Source organism: Culex pipiens, chromosome 2 (genome assembly GCF_016801865.2).
Source record: "Culex pipiens pallens isolate TS chromosome 2, TS_CPP_V2, whole genome shotgun sequence".
Classification (NCBI taxonomy): domain Eukaryota; kingdom Metazoa; phylum Arthropoda; class Insecta; order Diptera; family Culicidae; genus Culex; species Culex pipiens.
The window spans coordinates 147,911,132-147,935,614 of record NC_068938.1 but is presented as its reverse complement, the minus strand read 5'-3'; the positions used below and the strand labels follow the sequence as shown (position 1 = coordinate 147,935,614).

At 35.1% G+C, this 24,483-nt stretch overlaps 1 protein-coding gene across 2 annotated transcripts in view; it reads left to right on the top strand.

Annotated features, from left to right (window-relative positions):
- LOC120421584 (nyctalopin-like) overlaps window positions 1-24,483 on the top strand; it is a 266,184-nt gene that overhangs the window by 4,322 nt on the left and 237,379 nt on the right. For both annotated transcript variants that reach the window (XM_039584815.2, XM_039584816.2), the window contains exon 2: window positions 17,196-17,375. The gene's annotated coding sequence lies outside the window, so the exon portion shown is untranslated. The remainder of the gene's footprint in view (window positions 1-17,195; window positions 17,376-24,483) is intronic.

Below are 24,483 nucleotides of genomic sequence, written 5' to 3'. Positions count from 1 at the left end.
TAAAATTTTCACATTTACTTACCATACATGAATTTAAATTGAGCATTTTTCTTATCTTAATATTTTTTCACATTTCATGAAAAACTAATCCGTAAAGAAAATGTAAAAAAGTGTTAAATCGACAACTTAGAACAGGGGTGCCCAACCTTTTGGCCCTGCGGGCCAGATCTGATTTTTCTGAAGCAGTGGCGGGCCGGAACTAATATTTGATAAATGTTGAAAAAGTAAAATTTTATTAATTTTGTTTTATGATTGGGTTCTTTAAAAGTCAATAAATAAAAGAACTAGTGTTGCAAATAAAATTCATATATCTTGATTCTAAGAATGGAAATTAAAGATAACTTTCAAAAATGTGTTTATTTGACTTATTGTAATTTTTGTTTGTTTAAAATTGTATAGTAATTGTTTTTGACGATTGCAATTACATACCTTGATATATATTTTTATAAAAAAAACATTCAAATTTCAATGATCGTTGCAATTTTTCAACTTTAATTTCCTCAACACTACAATATAAAAAAATCAATGAGATATGAGAACAATTGGATTAGAATATCCTTTACAAAAAAAACTTTTTGCGTTGTTGTGCACCTTTATTCAAATATTTTAAAATGATTTTTTTTTAAATATAAAAATTGTAAAAAAAATATATTAAATTTGTATTAAGAGCGAGTTTTTCACCAATGTGTAACAGGTCGTATCGAGGTGCTCCGATTTGGATGAAACTTTCAGCGTTTGTTTGTCTATACATGAGATGAACTCATGCCAAATATGAGCCCTCTACGACAAAGGGAAGTGGGGTAAAACGGGCTTTGAGATTTGAGGTCAAAAAAACATAAAAAATCTTAAAACTGCTCGCATTTCTGTAAAACTTCATCAATTCCAACTCTCTTAGATGCATTCGAAAGGTCTTTTGAAACACTTCAAAATGTGCTATAGACATCCAGGATTGGTTTGACTTTTTCTCTTAGCTTTTGCAAATTACTGTCAAAATGGATTTTTTTAAAACCTTAATATCTTTTTCCAACAGCCTCCAACACCCATACTCCTATAGGTCAAAAGATAGGTAATTTCATGCACTATAAGCCTATGGTAATAACTTTTTGGCCAATCGCAGTTTTTCTCATAGTTTTTCAATTTTTCTAGAACAAACAATTTACAACGTTAGTTTTTCCCCTGTAGGCCGCCATAGCGGCATTTTTTGGTCTCAATTTTGTCATATTCGGAATGCTCGGACAATTTCACGTAAATTAGAAGTATTGGAGTTGTAAATTTTATTGGAGAAATTGCCATTTAAAATGAATTAAATTATTTTTTAACAATTTGTTGGATTAGGGGTAAAACTGGTTTTCGCCTACTTGATACAGCATTTGACGTATTGATCATAGGGTAAAAAAATCTATATCTTTTTTCAAAAATGTTTTATTTAATTATTTTTTAAATCAAAATTACAACTCCAATACTTCTAACTTACGTGAAATTGTCCGAGGATTCCGAATATGACAAAATTGAGACCAAAAAATGCCGCTATGGCGGCCTACAGGGGAAAAACTAACGTTGTAAATTGTTTGTTCTAGAAAAATTGAAAAACTATGAGAAAAACTGCGATTGGCCAAAAAGTTAATACCATAGGCTTATAGTGCATGAAATTACCTATCTTTTGACCTATAGGAGTATGGGTGTTGGAGGCTGTTGGAAAAAGATATTAAGGTTTTAAAAAAATCCATTTTTGACAGTAATTTGCAAAAGCTAAGAGAAAAAGTCAAACCAATCCTGGATGTCTATAGCTCATTTTAAACAAAAAACCTTTCGAATGCATCTAAGAGAGTTGGAATTGATGAAGTTTTACGGAAATGCGAGCAATTTTAAGATTTTTTATGTTTTTTCGACCTCAAACTTCAAAGCCCGTTTTACCCCACTTCCCTTTGTCGTAGAGGGCTCATATTTGGCATGAGTTCATCTCATGTATAGACAAACAAACGCTGAAAGTTTCATCCAAATCGGAGCACCTCGATACGACCTCTAGAACAAACCGAGCAATATTTACAAATACTGCCTCTTAAATCATTTTCAATTCGTTATTCTTCGAAATTCAAAGTTTATGATAAAATATATATTTTGCTCCTTAATTTCTTGAATCATTTTGGGACATTTTTTAATATTTTTAAAATATTTGCAGCGATCTATTTTCAATAAGATAAATTGGCTTTTTAAAGATTTTTTCAAAAAAAAAAAACTTTATCACTGAAAAGTTGTTTTGGAGAAATACATTAGTTTTTGCTTACTTTTTTACTTTAAAAAAAGAAAACAGAAAAAAAACTTCAATTTGAGTTAAACATGGTTAAAACTGAAAGAAATTTAAATTTAGTGTCTTTTTGTACATTTTTAAACAGCAATCCAAGTTTTTTCATAAATTTCACAATTTTACGAAATGGATAATTTTGATTTCTTGCACCATTTTTCAGTTTAAAAATATCAATATAAAAATTATAAGAATTAAGTTCAAACATGAAGAATGTTGTTATAATATGTTAAACTTTTATCTCAAGCTTTTTTTTTTAATTCAGACAATCAATTTATTTATTAAATATTTCATGAACAGCCTTAAGGGCCGGTCATAGAACTATTTTGAAAAGCCGTCGCGGGCCGGATGAAATGGCTTCACGGGCCGGATCCGGCCCGCGGGCCGGACGTTGGGCAGGTCTGACTTAGAACGTTGCAAATATTTGTCCATGCTTAAGCTACCCCCTCCCCTTCCCCCTTATATGTGTTCGAAAAATCAGGGGCAACAACAAACATTGTTTTCCGCAAGCTTAAAAAATTCATTCAACTGAAAACAATTTGAAATTTATTTTCTTGCGAATCATTTATTGAACCATTAAACCAGCTTTAAAAAATTTCTAATTGTTGTGATTTTTATTTTCTTAAAAAAAATCCTGCGATTTTGTTTTCATTAGGACTTAGATTTTTTGGAAACAATTGATTTTAAGACAACTGTTCTGGAGTGTAATGCAGTTTACGTAACTTTCTCCATTGAAATGTTGAAAATATCCCAAGTGAGCAATTCTCTACGAAATCGACCGATTTCGACAATTTTTAATTTTTGTATTTTTTTATTTGGCTCAAACTTTGTGGGGGCCTTCCCTAAGACCAAAGAAGCTATTTCTCCATACAATTTTGGCAGCTGTCCATACAAAAATGGTACGCAAATATTTAAACAGCTGTAACTTTTGAGTGAATTTTCTGATCAATTTGGTGTCTTCGGCAAAGTTGTAGGTATTGTTGAGGACTATTTTTTGCTGATTTTTTAATTAACATTTACACAAAAACTCAATCTCCCAAAATATGTATTTTTTTTTGATTTGCGAGATTTTTTTATATGTTTTAGGGGAACGCAACTATTGAGCTATATAGAAGCATGGTCAAAAAATCTGCCGCCGAGTTATGAATTTTTGAAAAAATAGTGATCATTGAAAAAAAAATCGAAATTTTATGCAAAAACAAATTTGATTTAATTTTGTTTATGTAAAATTGAATTTGTAATCGAAAAGTACTTTACAGATTTTTTGATAAAGAGCTCCGTTTCCAAAATATAGAGAAAATATACCCATTTTAATCACCCTAAGCCGTTCGACCAATTTTCATCAATTTTGTCGTTTTCCGCTATTAAATCAACATTTTCAGATGTACCAACAATGGCGAGTTGCTTGCCCACTTCTATTTGAGCTATTTATTACTTTGGAAAAGTCAAAAACACTTTATGCAAGCTGTAATTCATGATCAAAGTACTGATAGGCCGATTATAGAAAAAGGCTGAGAAAGGGTATAGTTCCCCTAGCCACCGAAAGTTTGATTTTAACGAAATATTAGCAGTTTTTGAATTTTTAAAAATAGTGACCATGAGTGACCATTTCTGAAAATATTTTTTTTGAAAAGTTCAGAAAATTTGCTCTGAAAGTTTCTAAGAGACATTGAAGATTGGACCTCTGGTTGCTGAGATACAGCGGTTTAAAGAAAAAGAAACATGAAAATTGCAGTTTTCTAAGTCTCATCCAAACAACCCACCATTTTCTAACGTCGATAAATATCTCAGCAACTAATTGTCCGATTTTCACTGTTAAAACATGAAATATTCGTGAAATTTTCCGATCTTTGCGAAAACAGTATTTTCAAAAAATTTTAATCAAGACTAACATTTCATAAGGGCCAAACATTCAATATTACCTCAAAATAGTCATCTACTGATATTATGGTTATGATTGTCATTTTAAGAAACTATTTTTTTTAATTACAAATATAAATTTGCTGAAGGTTAGAATATACTCCAAACTCAAAGCATCCCTTTCTTATCACAGTGGAACATCATGCCCTGAAACCTCCAGTTAGTTCAAAACTTGCTCGGCATATTTCATTCACACCCCTTAATCACCGATGATGTCTTACGCGCTCCCGCCCATTTCATAAACCACAAACAAACAAGCGATCAAAAAAAAAGTCAGCCCCACAAAAAAGGGGTAGCAAAAAGCGTTTCTGGATATCCGAGAAACGTTCCGGAGCTAAGCTTCCGGAGTGTGCTGCGAAGGGTAAAACACCTCCTTTTACCGGTTCGACGAATCCTTCGCCCGAAAAAAAAAAAAAACTTCCCCTCGTAAAGTTCCGGAGCTTTGCGGTCGGCGGCGGTGTGCTCCCAAGGTTGTTGCACTTTTTTTCTTTCTTTTTTTTGCTCGTAATCCCCCGGCCAGGATATCATCCCCAGGGGAGGCCCAAGGTGGCGTCCCGATATGCCTCAGAAGCTTCGTTGCGTTGTTCGGCGGGGGAGCCATAATATATCAGGCTTAGCGAGGCTTGAGATATTGGTGGCACGCGCGCGCACAGGCAAAACTGGAAGTTCCTTTTCGGGACTAAATGCTTGGGACGGGGGTGGTGGAAGGATCGAAAGGATGATGGCAGCTTGTGGGGATTGGAGTTGAGTTGAGAAAGGGACCTTTCAGTGCCGTAATCGGTTCGATAGTTGTAGGTATCAACTCCACCCTCCCCTATAGAATACTCCGAACCTCCCCGATCAGCATCCAAAACTGGAGGCATTTTTATGGGATACAATTTATTGGAATGCTGCAGTTTTCCATTCCAACCAGCAGTCTATAAGAAGATTCTTCCCCTTATCCCACCCAACCCAAAGGGATAACGAGGAAAAGGTTCCTCGGTGGCGAGGAGGGTTGTCGGAAGTGTTTTTACCGAGAATCACGTACTTACATGAGAGAATTTTCACACGAAACCTTTCTCCCACCGACACCGTCTTGTGGGAGAGGGCAAAACGGGTCGTCGATTCTCAAAGTGTAATTAATGAAATAACCCTTCCGGGAGCGGGAAAGGGACTTAAACTTCCCTTGCTCAAAAGTTCGATTCCACATACTTGCACGTGCCGCGTGCCGTCACTTCGAACCCGGGTGATATTTATTGGATCGACGTAATTTTTCGCCGAAATTGGATAGAAAGTGAAGAATTTTCGGCGAGGAATTTTGCCACCGACGTCAATCAAAACGAACCGTTGCTCAACAAGCGCGCGAATTACACGATTCGGAAAGGCATTCCAAGGAGCGGAAATCGATGCTGGCGCAGAGGAAGTTCAGCCAACTGTGCTTAAGCGTGTTGGCAATTTAATTAATTTGGAAAGGGCGCCTTTGTTGGCGGATTTGGGAGTCCCGTCATTGCCTACGCGTAAAAGTCTGGGAATTTAGCGTCGAGCAAATCAATCTCTAATCATGCAAATGATTAGAGGAAAGTTAGACAATGGTGAGCTTTGAGGCAAAAATAACAGCAAAATTAACACGTTTTTTATGTTTGATATTCTTGAGAAAAATATGTTTTAGACAATACTAGAATTGTGAATTAAAATAAACTCCAGGTGGCCTGGGTTCGGTCCGAGTTGACCCCAGAGACCAAAAAACACAAAAATAAAAATATGAATTCATAATAAAATGGGGGATAGTATTTTCTGAAAAGTGTTAACAATTAAATAATTATGAAGAATTTTTATTTCCTACAACTCTGCCAGATATTTCTGATAGATCAGAAAAATCCTTTTTTTAATTTTTGAATATATTGTAATTTTGTATTGACGAATCACAAGACTGGCTTCTTTGAGCATAGGGTTATTTATTGAAAAAACAGTTATTAAAATCTTATGAAGTCGGCTGATTTTCTGAAAAACTAATGTAGCTATTAATGTATTAAAAAAACATTATTAAATAAAAACAAATACAAATAAACTAAATTTATTTAGGATTATTTATTGTAATATTGAATATTCTATTTCATTATTAGATTTTTCTACGAGATATGTAACAACTAGTAAATTCAACCAAACTTAATTTGATTTTAAAAGTATTTTTAACGCGGAAAACTGATACATAAAGAAAAGATTTCAATACAGTTAAAAGGGGTGACATTTAGACGATTTCAAGTTATTTTTCAATTATTATTCAAACAATAAGACTTGTCTCAAGATATATATTTTTAAAACATGTATTAGGGTAGGCCATAACATGTGTATGCAATTCAAAAAATAATTAGGAAATAGTTTTGGCTAAGAAAATGCAATTTGAATCGATAACGTCAAAGTGAATATAGGTTAGTTTAGTTTTTTTTTAATACAAAAAAGGTGCAGTGGTAAGGCATAACCATCACGACGAAGAACTTCGGACACAAAAGTAAATGTTTTTTTTATAGTTTTTAATATTTGCGTTTCTTGGCCAAAAAATCAATCACGAAAGAGTTATTTCGTAAGATCTATTTATTTTTGCTCATAGATGGTCTCATGGTATTTTGACGATGGATAAAGTTAAAAAATTTCAAACGCAAATGGCAAGATTTTTGGGCCAGTTGATATGAAAAGATTTCATAACTTCTCTGTTGAACTTTCGGCATTGAACAATTTTTAAGAAATATTTTGCATACATTAAAAAGGTGTAATCAGGACTACAATTTATTACAAAGGGTCATTCTGAACCATGTGTTAAAGACACAACACACAAACCCTAGAGTATGATACCCGCAAGGGGTTTCCAGCATCGTGTCAGACTGGTCACTAATCCGGAATTACTTGGAACTTGATCAAGTAATTCTGTAATTCCAGATTTACTGAGTAATTCCAGAGCAATCCTGATTATTCCGAATAATCCCAGTAATTCTGGTAATTCCATTAATCTTTTTTGTTGAAACATGCTTCAGAAAAAAATAAAATAATAAAAAAATAACTGTTAAATAGATAATTTCGATAAACCTTTTATGATTCTTATTAATGCCTATTAGTTTTCATGTAAGAAACCAAAGTTATAGCTAGTACGGGATCTAGAGCATCTAATTTCCCGTCCCGGGAAAAAATTTCCCGGGATTTCCCGGAAAGAAATATTTCCCGTTTCCCGGAAAATTTGTAAATTTCCCGGGAATTCTCGAAATACAAGCAGAAGTATACATTTTCCTACCTTTTTGGCACCAATGTTTTGAAATTATACAAAAAATAGTAATTGGAGAACCTGATTTGATTTTATTTATTTCTGTATATGTCATGTCAAGGTTTAATTCAGATAATATTTATTTCTGAAGCATTCACCACTAGGAATATTGCTGCCACAAAACATACGCTGTTATGGAATGAATATATACTATTTTATTTTTGACAACCATTTTTAATGTTTTTTTTTGTAATATCATTTGAAAATAAGATATTTACATCTCTGCCGTTTTACGGCGATATGATGTATACGCCATTTCGGACATTTTCAATTTTATTGTACAGCCTGATAAATAATCTTAAAAGCTACCTCCTGACGAAAAGATTTTTCAAAAAACTGCTCTGGGGCCCATTTTATTAAGCAAACAAACAATGATGTTTACGCCAATTTTACTCACCATGATGTATGTATACATTGAGAATTGATAGAAGTCAAATTCAATACTGTTTGAATGTTGAATCGTTGGACCAAATCAAGACTGGGCAATATTTTATTACATTATTTCGACTTAATTCTAAAGGGGACGTCCATTAGGCGTCATCCATGAAGTACGTCACGTTCTGAGGGAAGAGGGGGGTTTTGAGCCAGCGTGACATTGCGTGCACATGTTAAAAGCATAGGGAAATCGTGACAAAGGGGGGTGGAGTAAATTTCGGCTGACGTACTAAATGTGACGTACTTAATGGATGACACCTTATCCACATCCACGTAGACACTTTTTTGAAAATTCTAGACCCACCCACCTCCCTTGCGGACAATTGTTTATGCAAAAAATGTGTTTATGTAGCGTAGACAATCACTAAGGGAGCGTTATTTTATTACGTAACACAAAAAATCGGAATCCCCCCACCCCTTAAAGTATCCACGTGGACAATTCATTAAGGGATCCACTCAGCTGTCAAAACAGCTGGCACAAAAAATATAGCCAGCTTTGATCGAGCAATGTATACATACATCACTGGGAAGGAAAAGTAGTGATTTTTTATTGCTATTTTTTCGGCCAAATGATGTTTGTGGTTTAAAATCGTAGAGAATAGGAAAAAACAAGAAATTTTGTAGGGGCCACATTTTTATTGTACTTTTTAACAGTTTCTACAGAGCAGACCTTAAATTAGTCATTTAAAATTGAAAATATGAACAAAAACAGAAAATCGTGTCTACAGCAAAATAACCTCAATGGCGTATACATCATATCGCCGTAAAACTGCAGAATCTTCCGGCCAAGATCAACATTAAGATTTGTTTGACTTTTTTTACCTTGAACATGTTGGATGTCGGTCCATTTGCGTAAAAGAGGTTTTGGGTGACTCACCACACATAACCTTCGGACGCCTAGAAATGAGCAGAAACTTGCAACAGAGACCACAAAAAACCCGGGGGTCGTTCAAGTGGATTGCTTTGCTTTTATGTTGGAATTTGTTTCTAAGTATTCGAGAAATTACAGATTGAAGTTAAAAATTTATGAAGGACGTGAGCTACCAAGGGCGTAAGTGGGTTATAAATTAAAAAAAAATATCGTTGAATTACAACCACTTTTCAATACTCAAAATTATTTTAATCTAATTAATTTATTAGGCTGAATACCATATAACTAAAATCATATCATAAAACCATGAAAAACCATCAAAAAACAACTTCGTATCATATGAAATTTACCCAAAGAATGCATCTATATTTCAAAACTCGCTCCAAATATTTGAAAACTTTGAGTTGAAATTTCATGAAATAGTGTTTCAAGTTAAATAGCGCTAGAAAATAGATTTTTAAGGTGAATTCAATGATTATTCATTTATTCACAAGTTGAATTTTTTGTGTTTTTTTAAATTAAAAAAAATACTAATAATATTTTCTTTCATTTGGGACGATTTGAAAAATTTAAAAATTGGAAAGTTTATATATTTTCTCAAAGTTGCATGATTTTTTACAAGCAGTCAAGCCATTAATTGATTCTCACACTCATTTTGACCATTACCATTTTAACCATTTTGACCAGCTGTTCTATACAATTTCGTTGCAAAAGATTAATCAGAAACAGGAATAGAATAATTTTCGTTAAATGTCAAATTTCCCGGGAATTCCCGGGAAATTTGTTGAAAATTTCCCGTTTCCCGGGAATTTTGTAACCCGGGGAAATTGGACGCTCTAACGGGATCATTCGGATTTTGAGTAAGTAATTCAGTAATTCCAGTATTACTCCGCAATTCTGCAGTAATTCCTGTAATTCTCGTATTACCTAGTAATTCCGCAGTAATTCGTGTAATTCCAAAGTTAGTCAGTAATTCGTGTATTTCCCATTGATTCAAGTAACTACTAGTAATTCATTAAAAGGAAGTTGGCAGAATGCATTTTGCTTTTGCTTGATGCCTTTTATGGTTGTAAGAAGTACAGAGTGGATTCGGAATGTCCGCTAATTTGGATGCTCTCTACGTCAAAATCCCGGGTTTTGAGTTTTTCGGAAAACGGGAAAAACATTTATTCCCAGGAAGTTTTTGAAAAAGTCACAAAATCTATGTTTCCTTTATTTCTTATGTTTTTCAAGTTTTAAAGTTAAAGAATTATCTTATTACTATTAATATCAATCTAAACAAGGATAGCAGTTTTTAGATGGCTTGAATTATTTTTTTGTTGTTCTGTGTTGTGCTTTGAATTTTATATGCACCAAATTTCTAATTCAAATTGAATAAGTATCTTATAAAAATTTATTTTTAATTTATTTCTATATGACATGACTAATACAGCTTAAAAAATTGGTTGAAGATGTCTAAAAAACAAAAATGACAGCAAATCAAATGATACCAATTGATGTAAAAATTTTAGATGTGTGTGTGTGTGTGTGTGTGTGTGTGTGTGTGTGTGTGTGTGTGCAACAAACCAAACGGGACCACGCGGTCGCTTCTTACAAATTGAGTTGTTTCCATGTATTTTTAGCTCTCATTCTATACATGCAAATAACTCGCATAGGCATTTCGACGTCGTCGTGCTATCTTGTCGCACCCGCCATTTTGACGTTCCGAGAAAAACGCATTTCAATGTTTGACCTTGAATATTCAAAAACGAGAGCACGCAATGTAAACAATAACAAACACGTTTTGTTTGGCTTACCATTCTGTGCATTGTCCCAAAGTTTGGTTGAAGTTGGTTGCTGGAGTCCCGAGTTATAATTACAAATGTTTACGGTAGTCTAGCGTGTACGTGCGACAAACGCATCCTGACTTTCCTGGCCTGAAATCCCTTTGGCCTTTTGTCGCACTTACATCAATTTTCATGGAGTGACAAGATAGCACGACAAGATTGAAACTACTTTCATATGTAAAGTAACAAAAATGCACGGAGTTTTTTGGTTTTTGTTGAATATCTCAGGATTGAAATCGAATTTTGGGGATCTGTGAAGGCCAAAAGGTGAGGCATTGTGAGCTGCACAAAATGGCGTTCTTAACTCAATTTGGCCCAAAATGCACGTACGACAAGTTAGCACGATGGCGACGATTTGGAAGGTGTTAGCTCTGCCGAGCTTCGGTGACCCATTTCTACGCTGGCTAGCCAAGCGCGAGGTACTTCAGCTTTGTCGACAAGCCCCGCCCTGAAGAACGTTTGGACCAATCGGATTCAAACGTTATTTAGAACTTCCGAACCCTTGTCAAATGGACAAGGACCCAGCGCGTATATAGTAGATGGTGCTAACAGTATTCCTAATTCCAGTCATAGCTCACCAAGTCGCGATGGCCTAGTGGTTAGCATTTTTGCTTACCAATCCAAAGGACGGGGGATCGAACCCCGACTCGAGCGACTTTGATTTTTCGTACATGTTCAGAGTTTCAAGATTTATTTTGATGTAAAAATTTTAGATATACAAATTGTCGGGATTCGGGAAATCCTGGATTTTGAAAAAAAAAAATCCCGGGAATTTCGAGCCGGGAATTATCGGGATGGACGCATTATTGCCAAGCACGTGGTTCTGACAGCTGTCAGTCAATCCAAATTCCAAAGACTTTTCTCAATATGCTGGAAGCTAGGCAGTAATTCAAGTTATTTTTTATAAATTTTAGCAATTCTGCGTGGTTTCTGGTAATCCCAAGTAATTCTGGGAAATCAAAGTAATCCGTGGCATATTGCCAGTAATTCCATTTAGACTGGTCAGTAATCCTTGATGCTGGAAACCCCTTGGATACCCGTATTGCCCCAACTTTTATGGTTCCGCAAATGTCCCTCTATCGGAACACCCCCGGGGCCTCCGGCCACTTCAGGAGGTGGCCACTACTGCTAAAATGTCAAATTTCATGTCCAGTATCAAAATCCCTAAAGTTTGATACCCATATTGCCCCAACTCTTACGGTTCCGCAAATGAAAAACAAAAATAAAATCGAATTTTGGGGATCTGTGAAGGTCAAAAGGTGAGTCATTGTGAGCTGCACAAAATGGCGTTCTTAGCTCAATTTGGCCCAAAATGCACGTACGACAAATCAGCACGACGGCGGCGAAATGCTATACTTAAAAGCTTCTAATTCCCATCAAAAACTTAAAAGGATCCCGTCAATCAGCGTTCGATAAGGGCTCCATTTCTCTTCCCAGTAAGCTCATATATGAAGCAATGAAGTTCCGCACTTCCAAGACCCAAATGGACGTGGCATCCTCGCATAAATTCCACCTTCAATTGACCGTGCCGCTGGCAGCACGTCGGGGCGAGTTTTCCCGGTTTCTGGCAGCACTTTTCAACCGACCCGGGCGCCACATAAAATTCCACGAAACGCATTAACTTTGAACCTTTTCAAGTCGAGCCCAACCGGCGCAAAAGAGGTACGTTAACATTCCAAGAGAGAGAGAGAGATCCTGAAACGCATACTTATGGTAATGGAGCCACCGGTCAGAACGCTCTGGACGACGGTCTCGCGGTCTGGCTTCCTTCCTTTCGGGTGAGGAAAACCGGTCACTGACTTTTTCATGTGGGAAAAGAGATTGGGAGTTGCGAGGTGGGAAGAGACGTGGGCTTGAAAAGCTTTTCCTCACTTTTGGTGTCTGAGTGCTTCTCGGAAGGACACGGAAAGTCTTGAAATCAGCTTTCAATAAATTTGAAATCTTCATCTCCAGAAAATTTAAATAAAAATGCCCTTAAAAAAAAACAGAAACGTTTATCATAATTCTAGACTGTCAAAAAATATTGTAAAAATAACAATTTCAAAATAATACAACCTAACTTCTGTTGAACTTTCACACAAACCGAATGCGGAGAAAAAGCATCAAAAAAGATTAGAGCTTTTCCAGATCCAACCCCAAATTGCCATTTCTTCTTCTTTCATTCCAAGCCGATATCACTTTTCGAGCCTATATCTATTGCTTTGAGAGGTTTACCAAATCAGCAATAAATTTATTTTGCCGCAGTGTTGGCCAAAACTGATGCTCAAAATAGTTGCAGAGAAGAAAATTTGAGGATTTTTAATACTGAATGATTTATATTTTTAACATCATAATTCCTGAAATTTACCTAGCACAAAATACACAACCTGTTAAAAGAACTGAGACTAAACAAACACAAAATTTCGCGCCATAGCAAATGCTTCGCAGCACCCAAACCGTTCGCAAACATTTTGCATGCTCCTTTCAACTTTTCCTCCTTTCTTCCGGAAAAGGCATCCTTCCGGGAAACACGTAAACTGGACCTCGTTTCGGGAAAAGAAAAAATATGGCAGCCGGCACCTTTGGCGATGATAATATTTAAAGATATGAGCGCTTTTTGCCATTTTGCGTGGGAGGTTTTTTTTTTCCTCGAAAAGCTCGTTGAGTGTGAACCGTAAGTTATGGGGATGCTCCAGAAGGAAATCCTCAAAGGCTGGATGGGGCGAGGAGGCAAAAACTGAACCAAATTTATTACTACAAAATGAACCTCGTACGTGAGTGGAGTTCGATTTCTGAATGTGAGAATTTGGGTTGCGCAAGTTGGATGACGTACGAGGGAATTCGTAAATGTTTAAGTTAGGGAAAAACGAACACGTTATATTATTTTAAAAAAGTGCATTTATCATTCAATTAAAAAAAAACTTTTCTCATAATTTTGTGAAATTCAACATTATTGAAACCTGGACTTGGTGAAAAAAAGCTTGCAGTTCAAATTTCATGTTGAGTAATTTCTAACAAGTTTGATGATTTATGTTCTACACAACTATCCATTAAGGAAGTGTAAACAAGACAATCCATTATTCCATGTAAGTTGTGATCATTTATTGGGTAAACAAGTTGTCATTTTAAATCACTCAATGTAAGTACTGTTTTGCCCAGGTTGTCTAAAATTTGAGGTTAAAATTAAAATCTTGCATGATCGTGGAATAAAGATCATGCAAGGTTTTTGGAAGTCAGAATTTTTTTCAAGGATTGTAATGTTGATATTTTAGATTCAGATCAATTTTTGCCTTGGATCCCTTCGAGCAACTCTTCTCTTCGAAATCGGCCGATTTGGCTCAAACTTTGTGGGGGTCTTCCCTATGACCAAAGAAGCCATTTTGTTCCATTGGTACACCCATACCAATCCATTTGATTTAATTGAAGGAATTTTTTGATTGGTTTGATGGAAATCTAGTTTTTAAATTTTTGTAAATAGTGTCCATGACTGCCGATTCCGGAAATTATATTTTTTTCGAAAAATTGAGAAAATTTCCAAAAAAATGCCAGCAAATAAAAGAAAATTAAACAAGAAAATTTTAATTTATTCAGTCTCATCCAACAGCCTTTTATTTTCTAGTTTCGATATCTCAATTTTCAGTGTCAATAAATGAAACTAATGTAAAATTTTGTGATCTCCACGATACAATTTTGGAATAAACACAAAAAAGGGGAACATTGAAAAACTGAAATATTTGAATATTTGACCTTTTTGACCTAAATTCCATCTAAAAAAATAAACAAACAAACACCAAACTGGAAAAAAAAATCCTTCAAAAGCTACATGTTTTCTAATATTTACGAACCATTTTTGTATGGACAGCAGCAAAAAAATTATGGAGGCTTGTATGAGAAAACCAATGACACAAAATGGCTTAGTAGGTAAACCTTTTGAGAGCCTTAAAAAGTTTTCTCAATAAATTTGAACCAATTCAAAAATATAAATAAAATCCATTTCCGATTTTGGTGGAGCATTGCTCCTATGTCGAAAATAACAATTTTTCTTCATTTGTGTTTCCATACAAGTCTCCATACAATTTTGTGGACTGGTAATACAAAATGGACAAGAAAAAACTGCATATTTTTTTGTTTCACTTTTTATCACTAAAAGTTCAGTTCCCAATAAACGTCTTTTCCATTTTTAGATTTTTTTTGTTTGCGCTTAAGGTTAGAATTTTGATAAATCTACTTCCAGAGTTGGCAGTAATAGCCTTTTCAAGGTTAAATGCCATGATTTTTTTCAGTGTCCCTCATTTTCAATTAACGATATCTCAAAAACTATTCATTCGATATTCAATGATTATTTGATTTTGCATCTAGAATAAAATTTAAAGTTTTTATTTCTTTTTTTGTCCTTTAATTTTTTTCTGAAAGCCCTTTATCCTATTCTACAACTTTGCCGGACACATCAAATTGGTAAGAAAATCCCTTCTCAAGATTTCCGAAATTTATATGGAGACTTGTATGAAAAAAAAAATAACTTTGAAAAATGGCCTATTTTACCAAATGGAATGCACGTATTCTTTTTTAAGTCACCTTTTTTTAAACGATTCTCGATTTACGCAACTTTTTTTAAGTCATGACTTAAAAATAGAATGTCTGTTCGGGCCAGACTTGGCCCCACGAATACGGCGAAGATGACACCAACCAAATCTTGGTGTGCCGGAGCTGAAAGCGACGGTGGACACTTTCGGCGGACTGTAGACTGGTGGACGCGCCCGTGGGCGAAGGAAAGAAGCACTTCTTTTCACTAACTAAACTTAATTTATTAGAATTAAAGTGCGAGATGTTCCCGTTTCAACTGGTGAAAAAGGACTGGTGACGTAAACAAAACGCGCGCTCGGTCGCCTTCTCAATCGCAGCAACGGGTGCCGTTGCGCGCAAACATTACAGGGTGGATCGCAAACCTGTCAAACCGCGTTGTCCAGTGTTGCCGATCTTATCGACGCGTTGGGGCTCCAACAATGTCCATGACTTAAATTGAGAATATGACTTTAATTAAGAATATTTGGGATTTCGTAACTTTTCGGAGAATTTTCAAAATGTATCAAATGGATGTCCTGGGTCATCCAAAGACTTCCTAGAGTTATGATCTGTGAATCTACCGCCGTAGCAAGCAAGAAGTCGACGGTTTTTGACCCCGGAATATATCCGCATAGCTTCAGTGAGTATGATAGACTACTTTGCTGATTCATTGGGATGTTTTGAGACATCCAAGAACTCCCTGGAGTTAAGATCTGTGGGTCTACCGCCGTAACAAGCAAGAGGTCGACGATTTTTGACCCCAGAACATATCCGCATAGCTTCAGTGAGTATAGTAGACTAGTTTGCTGATGTGTTGGGATGTTCTGGGACATCCAAGGACTCCCTGGAGTTAAGATCTGTGAATCTACCGCCGTAACAAGCAAGAAGTCGACGATTTTTGACCCCGGAATATATCCGCATAGCTTCAGTGAGTATTGTAGACTAGTTTGGTGATATGTTGGGATGTTCTGGGACATCCAAGGACACCCTGGAGTTAAGATCTGTTGGTCTACCGCCGTAACAAGCAAGAGGTCGACGATTTTTGACCCCAGAACATATCCGCATAGCTTCAGTGAGTATGGTAGACTAGTTTGCTGATGTGTTGGGATGTTATGGGACATCCAAGGACTCCCTGGAGTTAAGATCTGTGAATCTACCGCCGTAACAAGCAAGAAGTTGACGATTTTTGACCCCGGAATATATCCGCATAGCTTCATTGAGTATTGTAGACTAGTTTGATGATGTGTTGGGATGTTCTGGGACATCCAAGGACACCCTGGAGTTAAGATCTGTTGGTCTACCGCCGTAACAAGCTAGAGGTCGATGGTTTTTGACCTTGGGACAAAAGAAATAATTTGTCATTAAAGTTTCAAATCCACTTTTTTAAAGAAAGTGTAAAGTTTGATAAATTTTTGAACATCAAACATTTGCCTCAACTTTACTGTAATTCTCAGTCGAAAACTTATCCTGCATCAATTTGGTTTATTATTGGATTCGATCACTCAATGTTCAAATTGATTGTGTCAATAGTAGGTACGCTGTGACAAATAATTTTAACAATTTCGGAAATTCAGACTTGATTCATTACTTGAACTAGAAAAATAAATTAAACTTTTGTAGCAACTTGTATTTTGGAATATGGGCCATCATGTTATGGATATCATTGTATTCTGATGATTGTTCATTCATTTGAAGCAGATTTTGTTATTCTAGTGTAAAAAGTCACTTTCTGCATATTTCTTTGGAAAATAATTCAAAGATTAATTTATCACGCCAGTTTTTCGGATGATGGTTTACATCATTTCATTTTTTGCTACTTTATTGCATGCAAAACGTCATCATCCATTACATAATTTAGATCAGAACCCTCATCTCGTTTTCTCACCGCTCAAGAAAATGCTCCTCTCCAACATTCGCTCATCTTTTTCCTGACACCCAGAAACTTTTTTTCCATACTCCACTCCCATATATGCTCATCGTATTTTTTTATCTCTCCCGAAATTCCAGAACGTCAACACCTTCTCCATCAAACTTACGGGAGGCAAAGGCGCATCGCCCCATCTCCACGGAAGAACGCGTCCTCCTAGAAGGTGGAAGTTGTGTGTCAGCCAGCCTCGCTCTCTGTTCGTGACACAATTTTCATCATTTTCCTCGTCACCCAACTCACCTGGCAGCCTCTTACAACAGGTAAAAACACAAAACCCATAAAAAAACGGCCCGTATACCTGTAGGATGTAAAACGCTTCAGAGGGAGGATGGGGCTTGATCCAGGTTACAAGAATTCTTAGGAAAAAAAAGTTGGGTAAGAAAGGCTACGTGAAGTCTTTGACATACATTCGCTTTTGGCATAGGGAAAAAAAAACCCCGGTGTGTGTGAGTTATGATATGGGGAAATATTAATAGCTGGGAATGTCTGGCCTTCCTCCCCGTCGTCGTCGACGAGGAGAGCATTAATTTTCACCTGCTTCAGCAACACCCCTAGGAGCTGAGGCGGGACGAAAAAAGGACGACCTGTTGTAACTACTAAAAGGACTACGAAAAAGTCTGAGCAAGAAGACGCCGAAGGTGTTGAGGAATCCTGAAAAGGGCGTTACGTCAGGACCTTTTAAGGATATTAAAGCTCATTCATGGGCTCCTTCTTGGAAGAAGCTTTTCAAGACCTCGACAGAGCTGGTGAACGAGAAAAAAAAAACGGAAGAAAATTTAAATTACCCAACACCGTGTAATGATAAGTGATTATTAAGTGAAAGATCAGAGATAATACTTTATTTTCTGAAGGCACTGCACTTTCCTCGCACCACCAACCTTATGAGGAAGCACCAACGAGCCAGTTCATCCTCTTCACTGATAAAGGAAAATAAATTGCTTTTCGCTGTTCGGTGAAAAGTGGAGGGCAAAAGCACTTGAAACCAGCGCGAGTGTACTTGCGAACGAAGAAAAATCGCGCGGCTTTTCCATCTCCGTGGACCGGCCAACTAACCGAGCCAAGCATTTCGCATTGCATAATGGAGAGAAAATTCGAGCAAAGTGAATTTGGAAAAATCTACTTCCCAGGCTTGACAGCTGGGCTGGGTTGGGGAAAAAAAGATAGACAGAACTGGCTAAGGGAAATAAATTAAAAATCATACTCATTGATAAATTGAGAAAAAAATAGAAGAAGCGGGGAGGAAAAGTGCACACACTACAAGAAAAACCATTTGCGTTTGACCTGGTTGTTGTTGCTGTAGGGGGAATGTTATGGACCAGTGCAGAGTTGCTCTGCTGAACTGGATTCTATTTGTATTGAAATAATGATAGATGTTGTTTGTCAATTTTCATTACAGATGCACAATTTACAGCGAATTAAAAAGCAAAACAAGGCAAAAAGCATTCATTTCCAATCAGTTGATTTTAATTAGTGTGATTGTATTATTTAATTGGAATCGATTGTGAATGAGTTAGCTATTAACTTTAATACCTCATCCGAATGGCACAAAAAACTATACGATGATCGATAGAACTGATATTTTTCTAGAGAACAGTCTGCCTGTTGTATTAACAATTAATTATTTAATTAGTTTTCCTTTGTTAAGATGTGTGCTGTGATCATCAGAGTGAATGTAATTCTACTTTTTATTAACTAAAACAACACTGACCTATAAAAAAATGACAAAAATAACTGAGCAGGCTCAGCTCAAAGCAAAGTATGAAGTTTGTCCCCCAGAAACATGTGTACCGTATAACGGGGTGGCTTTGACAGCCGGTGTGATTTTGATAGGTTTCAGATATTTCAAAGTTACCTCAAGAAGAACTTTTGATAAAATTTTTAAAATTATAAAAAATTAGTTAACTTTAATAAAAAAAGTTGATGAAAGACATTATTTCATACTTCAGAAAATGTCATGATTTTCTCAATGAACATGATGTTGAATCGGAAAACGGAATGCATTTTCGGATTCTTTGGACAATTTTCTACTAAGAGAAGGCAAAATAGGTTTGTAAATAATAAAAAATACATGTTTTTGAAACACAATTTAAAAAAATCTCCAAATTTATAGGCAATGTTAGTTAAACAAATTTTATGTTAAATGTGAAAACTTGTGATTCGTACTTCGAAATCAGTTGAAATGCAATATAAATAACTAATTTTAAAAACAATATTAGTTTTAACGAATTTCAGGAGCAATTTCGACTGTTTTACAATTTTACCTAAATTTTATATTTATTTTGTTAAAAACTTATAAACTTAAATAACTAAATAAAAACAATATTTTTTTCTTTAAAACTTTATCAGCAACCTTTAATCGGATTTTTACAAGAAAAATTATAACTTACTAACATTTTCCCAAAATATGATCAACCCGGAATTTAAACTAAGATTTTTAAACGTAACTATTTTTCTAAACACTATTGAAAAAACTTTTTTTTTTTTTTTAAAGTGCATGAACTTTGTGGGGCCTACCCCAGTACATGTTTAAAAAATAATAATCTTGAGAAAAACCTTACCAGTTGGAAAATATTTCAAAAATAAATTGAAATCCTATCGGAGTGACTTAGAATTTTTCAAAAATATTTGAACGTGCCCAAATGAGATTTTTCCATAGTTTGTATGTATGTATGTGCAGTTCGTCACTGTTGCATAAAAGCAAAACTTGCATGCAATATGTGGCAAAGTCCAATGCAGGACGCATATGGTATCCGAACATCATTTGCATTAAATTATCGGAAAACTGGCTTCTAAAAAGTTTTGAACCATTTCTTTAAAAAAACAAAACAGGGTTTTCTAAATATTCTGGGCATCAGTCTCTATAGGGGAATGTGGGGTAATTTGGACACCCTAAGGAAATTGCTCTGTTACGGGCTGTATGGATATTTTAAAGGAATGTGGATGACACCAGAGGATAATAGAGACCATATTTGATGGAAAAATGTCATTCATTTCGATAAATTTTGATGAAAAACCCATTTTTATCGCAAAAGTTTAAAGGTGTCCAAATTACCCCCACATTTTTGTGTGGGGGTAATATGAACACCCCTATGGGGTAATTTGGACATGCCTTGTGGGGTAATTTGGACATGCTTTGTGGGGTAATATGGACATACCTTGTGGGGTAATATGAACACCTTTTGTGGGGTAATTTGGACACATGTTGAAGAATAAGTTTAACATTTGATTTTTTGAGCATGTTTTTTATCCTTCAACCTGGTTTTGTAATTGCTTTATATTTTGAAGTGTTTCTCATAATATTTCATCAAAGGTTTAAATAATGATTTTGTGATAGAACTATAATTCAATAGGAAGATAACAAATAGTTCAGTGTAGTATACATAATTTAATCATTAATAATGAAATGATTTAAACATTGATTCTGGATCAGGCACACTATACTTGTTTTTAGTGATTAAGGTATCGTTTATGTTTATATAAATCAATCTTTATATAGAATTTATTAGCCTGAAAATATCATATTTTCTTTTAATTTTACATTCTTTAGCCCTTCAAATTTAAATATTATTGTAAACCAGCATAGAAATTAGAAATGTCAAAGAAATTAAATAAAAGCAATCAACATTAGAGTCTTGTTGAACGCCAAATGTAGAGTAATCAGATTTTCATCAATTCGAATATTGGAATAAAATTATCTAAATTAAAAAATAGGGGTTTTGTGAAAGTTCTCATTGCTCACATTCATTTTTGATTGTTTTGACTTATTAATCCCTCTAAATTTACCTAAATCCCTTTAAAAACTCATCCAACCATGAAAGTTACTTTTTTGTTGCCTGACAGGTAGACTTTCAGGTATGTCCAAATTACCCCACAAGCCATGTCCAAATTACCCCCATAGCATATTCTATCATAAATTGCGATTTTTGATGATAAAAATGGATAAAATGCACAATTTTTATACGTACATATCTCAGGCATCGTCCAAGCATCCCCCTTAAACAAAAAATGTCCACTTTTTTGCCATATAACTCCTGCAAAACCTTATTTCCTAACCTTCAAATATTAGAATTTAAAGCAGTGCCAACCGGCCTTTGGAAACTTTTACATATCATACTAAAACTACTTAACCTATTCCAACTTTTTTGGTTTGTCCATACTCCTAGGCCATTACTAGTACTAGCCTTATCACTTAAATTGCCGTTTTCACTTTATATCCGAAGAAAACGTGATTTTTAAAGGGGTGTCCAAATTACCCCCACTGTCCATATTACCCCAAACTCCCCTAAATTTGTTTTTGCATAACCTGCACTTGCAAGAACAATTCCTCTCAAAAATCGGAAATATTTTTTTTGTATATTTTTTAGCTCATACTTTGTGGGAGCCTTCTCTATGATTAAAGAAGCCATTTTGTGTCTCTGGTTCACCCTTACAAGGCTCCATAAAATTTGGAAACTGACCATACAAAAATGGTACGTAAATGTTTCAAAATCTGAGTCTTTTGGAAGATTTCCGATTGGTTTGGTGCCTTCGAAAATGTCGTAAATATTGATGAGAACGGAAATTTTCAAATTGATTTTCAAATTAACATTTTTCACAGACAAACATTTTCCCAAAATCAATATTTGTTTATTTTTTGCAATAAGTAAAAAAGGTAAAATTTAAATATTACGCCCATTTCAAATGTGAGTCCAGCATTAGAAAACAAGGGCTGTTTGGATGAGACTTAAAGTACTTAAATTGTCTTGTTTCTTTTTTTTTATTCGCTGTATTGCCAAAACGACATAGATGATTGGACATGTGGTTACTGAAAACATGTCCAATCATCTATGTCGTTTTGGCAATTTTATTGTAAATTTTCTAAATTTTTCAAAATTATTTATTCTTAGGAATGAACAATCATGGACTTTATATAAAAAAAAAACGAATAAATAGTTTTTTTTCAGCTAAAATTAAACTTTCAGTCACTATATCTGAGCAATTCTCTGAGATTTCGTTCATTCGATTTTTCATGCATTTTTTAAATCCGGCTTAAACTTTTTTTTTCCGGCTTAAACTTTTTTGGTGAATTCGGTATGCTCAAAGAAGACATTTTGCATAATTGATTTGTCCATATAATTTTCCATACAAATTTGGCAGCTGTCCATACGAAAGTGATTTATGGAAATTCAAAAATCTGTATCTTTTGAAGGAATTTTTTGATCGATTTGGTGTCTTCGGCAAAGTTGTAGGTATGAATAAGGACTACACTGAAAAAAATGATACCCAGTACAAAAAGTTGGGGATTTTAAATTTCACCCTTTGTCACTAAACTTGATTTGTAAAAAAAAATATTTTTTTTTATATGTTTTAGGGAATAATAAATGCCAACTTTTCAGAAATTTCCAGAACGGGCAAAACATCGTTGACTGAATTGTGAATTTTTTAATCAATACTGATATTTTCAAAAATGGAAATATTGGTCGCAAAAACTTTTAAAAAATGGTGGATTGTTTGGGTGAGACTTAGAAAACATCAATTTTCCTGTTATTTAATCTTTGCGTGGCAATATCTCAGCAACTGAAGGTCGTATCAACAAAGTTTAAATAAAAAAAAAAACATTGAGAATTTTCTCAGCCTTTCAAAAATATTTTTTTCTAAACTAGGTAAACATGGACAATAATTTTAAAAAATGAATAACTGCTACGCAAAAGACGCAAAAGCAAGGTGATTAGTTTGGCTATTTGGGAAAAATAGAAGGAAGTTTCAAAAATCTAGTATAACATTTGAAAAGGTCGTATGAAAACTTAAAATGCTGTTTTGCAGGTCTCGGGACCAAAGAGCGTATGTCTGAAAATATGTTTACCTGATTCCTCGGAAAATTTTACATTACATATACAAAAAAGTGAAGTTATATTTTCAATTGTGTGAGATACGAATTAAAAAAAATAAAAACTGGGGTTTTCGACGCGCCACCCGCAATAATCGGAAAATGACAAAAACGGCAAAAAATCGACTTTTTTCACAAAAACTATTGTGCGATATTGAGAAAATTTCGGCGATGTTAGGGTACCCAAATATTCGTAATCGAAATACGCAACTTTTGGTAACCTAACTTGTAATGGTCATCGCTGAAATTTTGAACTTATCTCAGTTTTAATGAAAAAAGTCGTTTTTTTTGCCGTTTTCGTAATTTTTTCCATTTTTGCGCGTGGCGCGTCGAAACCCATATTTTTATTTTAAAAAAATCGTATCTCAGAAAATTGAAAACATATCTTTACCATTTTTTGATATATAATGTAAAGTTTTCCGAGGAATCATGTTAAAAATATTTTCAGACACAATTAAAATGTTAAGCTAGATTTTTGAAACTTCTTGTTATTTTTAACAAATAGCCAAACTAATTGCTTTTATTCTGCGTCTAGGACAGCTAAAATCGGATTGAATGGCGCGGAGATATGATTTTTTGAAAAAAGTGTTTTTTGCGAAAAATGATGAAAATTGTCATTTTTTGGACCACCCTAACACGGCGTAGGTCATCCTAATGGCCTAACAAAAAAACTGGTCTTATCATTTTGGCCAAGGAACCCCCAGAAATATTTTGAGCACGCTCGGAGAACTTTTTTTTTCGAATCATGCTGTTTTCGTGGGGAATTGCTGTCAAGACTAACATTTTAAAAGGGCCAAATATTTAATATAAGTCTTGACTTAAAAAAAGGCTTTCAAGAGATCGAAAATTTTCACGAATGTTTCATATTTTAACATTGAAAATCGGCTGAGATATCGACATTAGAAAATGGTGGGTTGTTCAAGGCTAAAGGATCATAAAGCGTAGATTCTTCGAACAAAAGATTGGGAAAATTCCGAGAAAATATCAAATCTACACGGAAACAATTCCTTCAAAAACTCACAAAATCAACATCTGAGAAGCGTCCAAAAAAAAAAAAAACTCAGAGGAATGTTAATCGACAACCCCCGGAACACACCCGTTGAGGAGGCAATAGAGGCGGCAGCAGTGGAAAATTTGACAGCCAACAGACAGTCTGTCAGAGCGGGAAAAACGGTTGTTTGTGTGAATATGGTAAATTGAAAAATGAACAAACCCCGAGATAAATAAAATTTGCACGGTAGCGATAGAAAATATATCTAGGAACTCCGGAACCGGTTGAGACGGGGCATTACAATCAGTTTCTTCGGGGTTTTTTTTTTATCCTAGGAAGAATCAAACCAGGTAGTTCACTGCCTTATCGATCGGACTCCATCTTGATTGTGGAAAACGCGTCAGTTTCTCACCTCCCCGGAAAAGAAAGAGGCCCTTTTTTCGGTACTGAAGTAAAGTAAAAAGTGTACGTACGTCCCAGGGATCAACCATCCGGGACGGAACGGACGTGG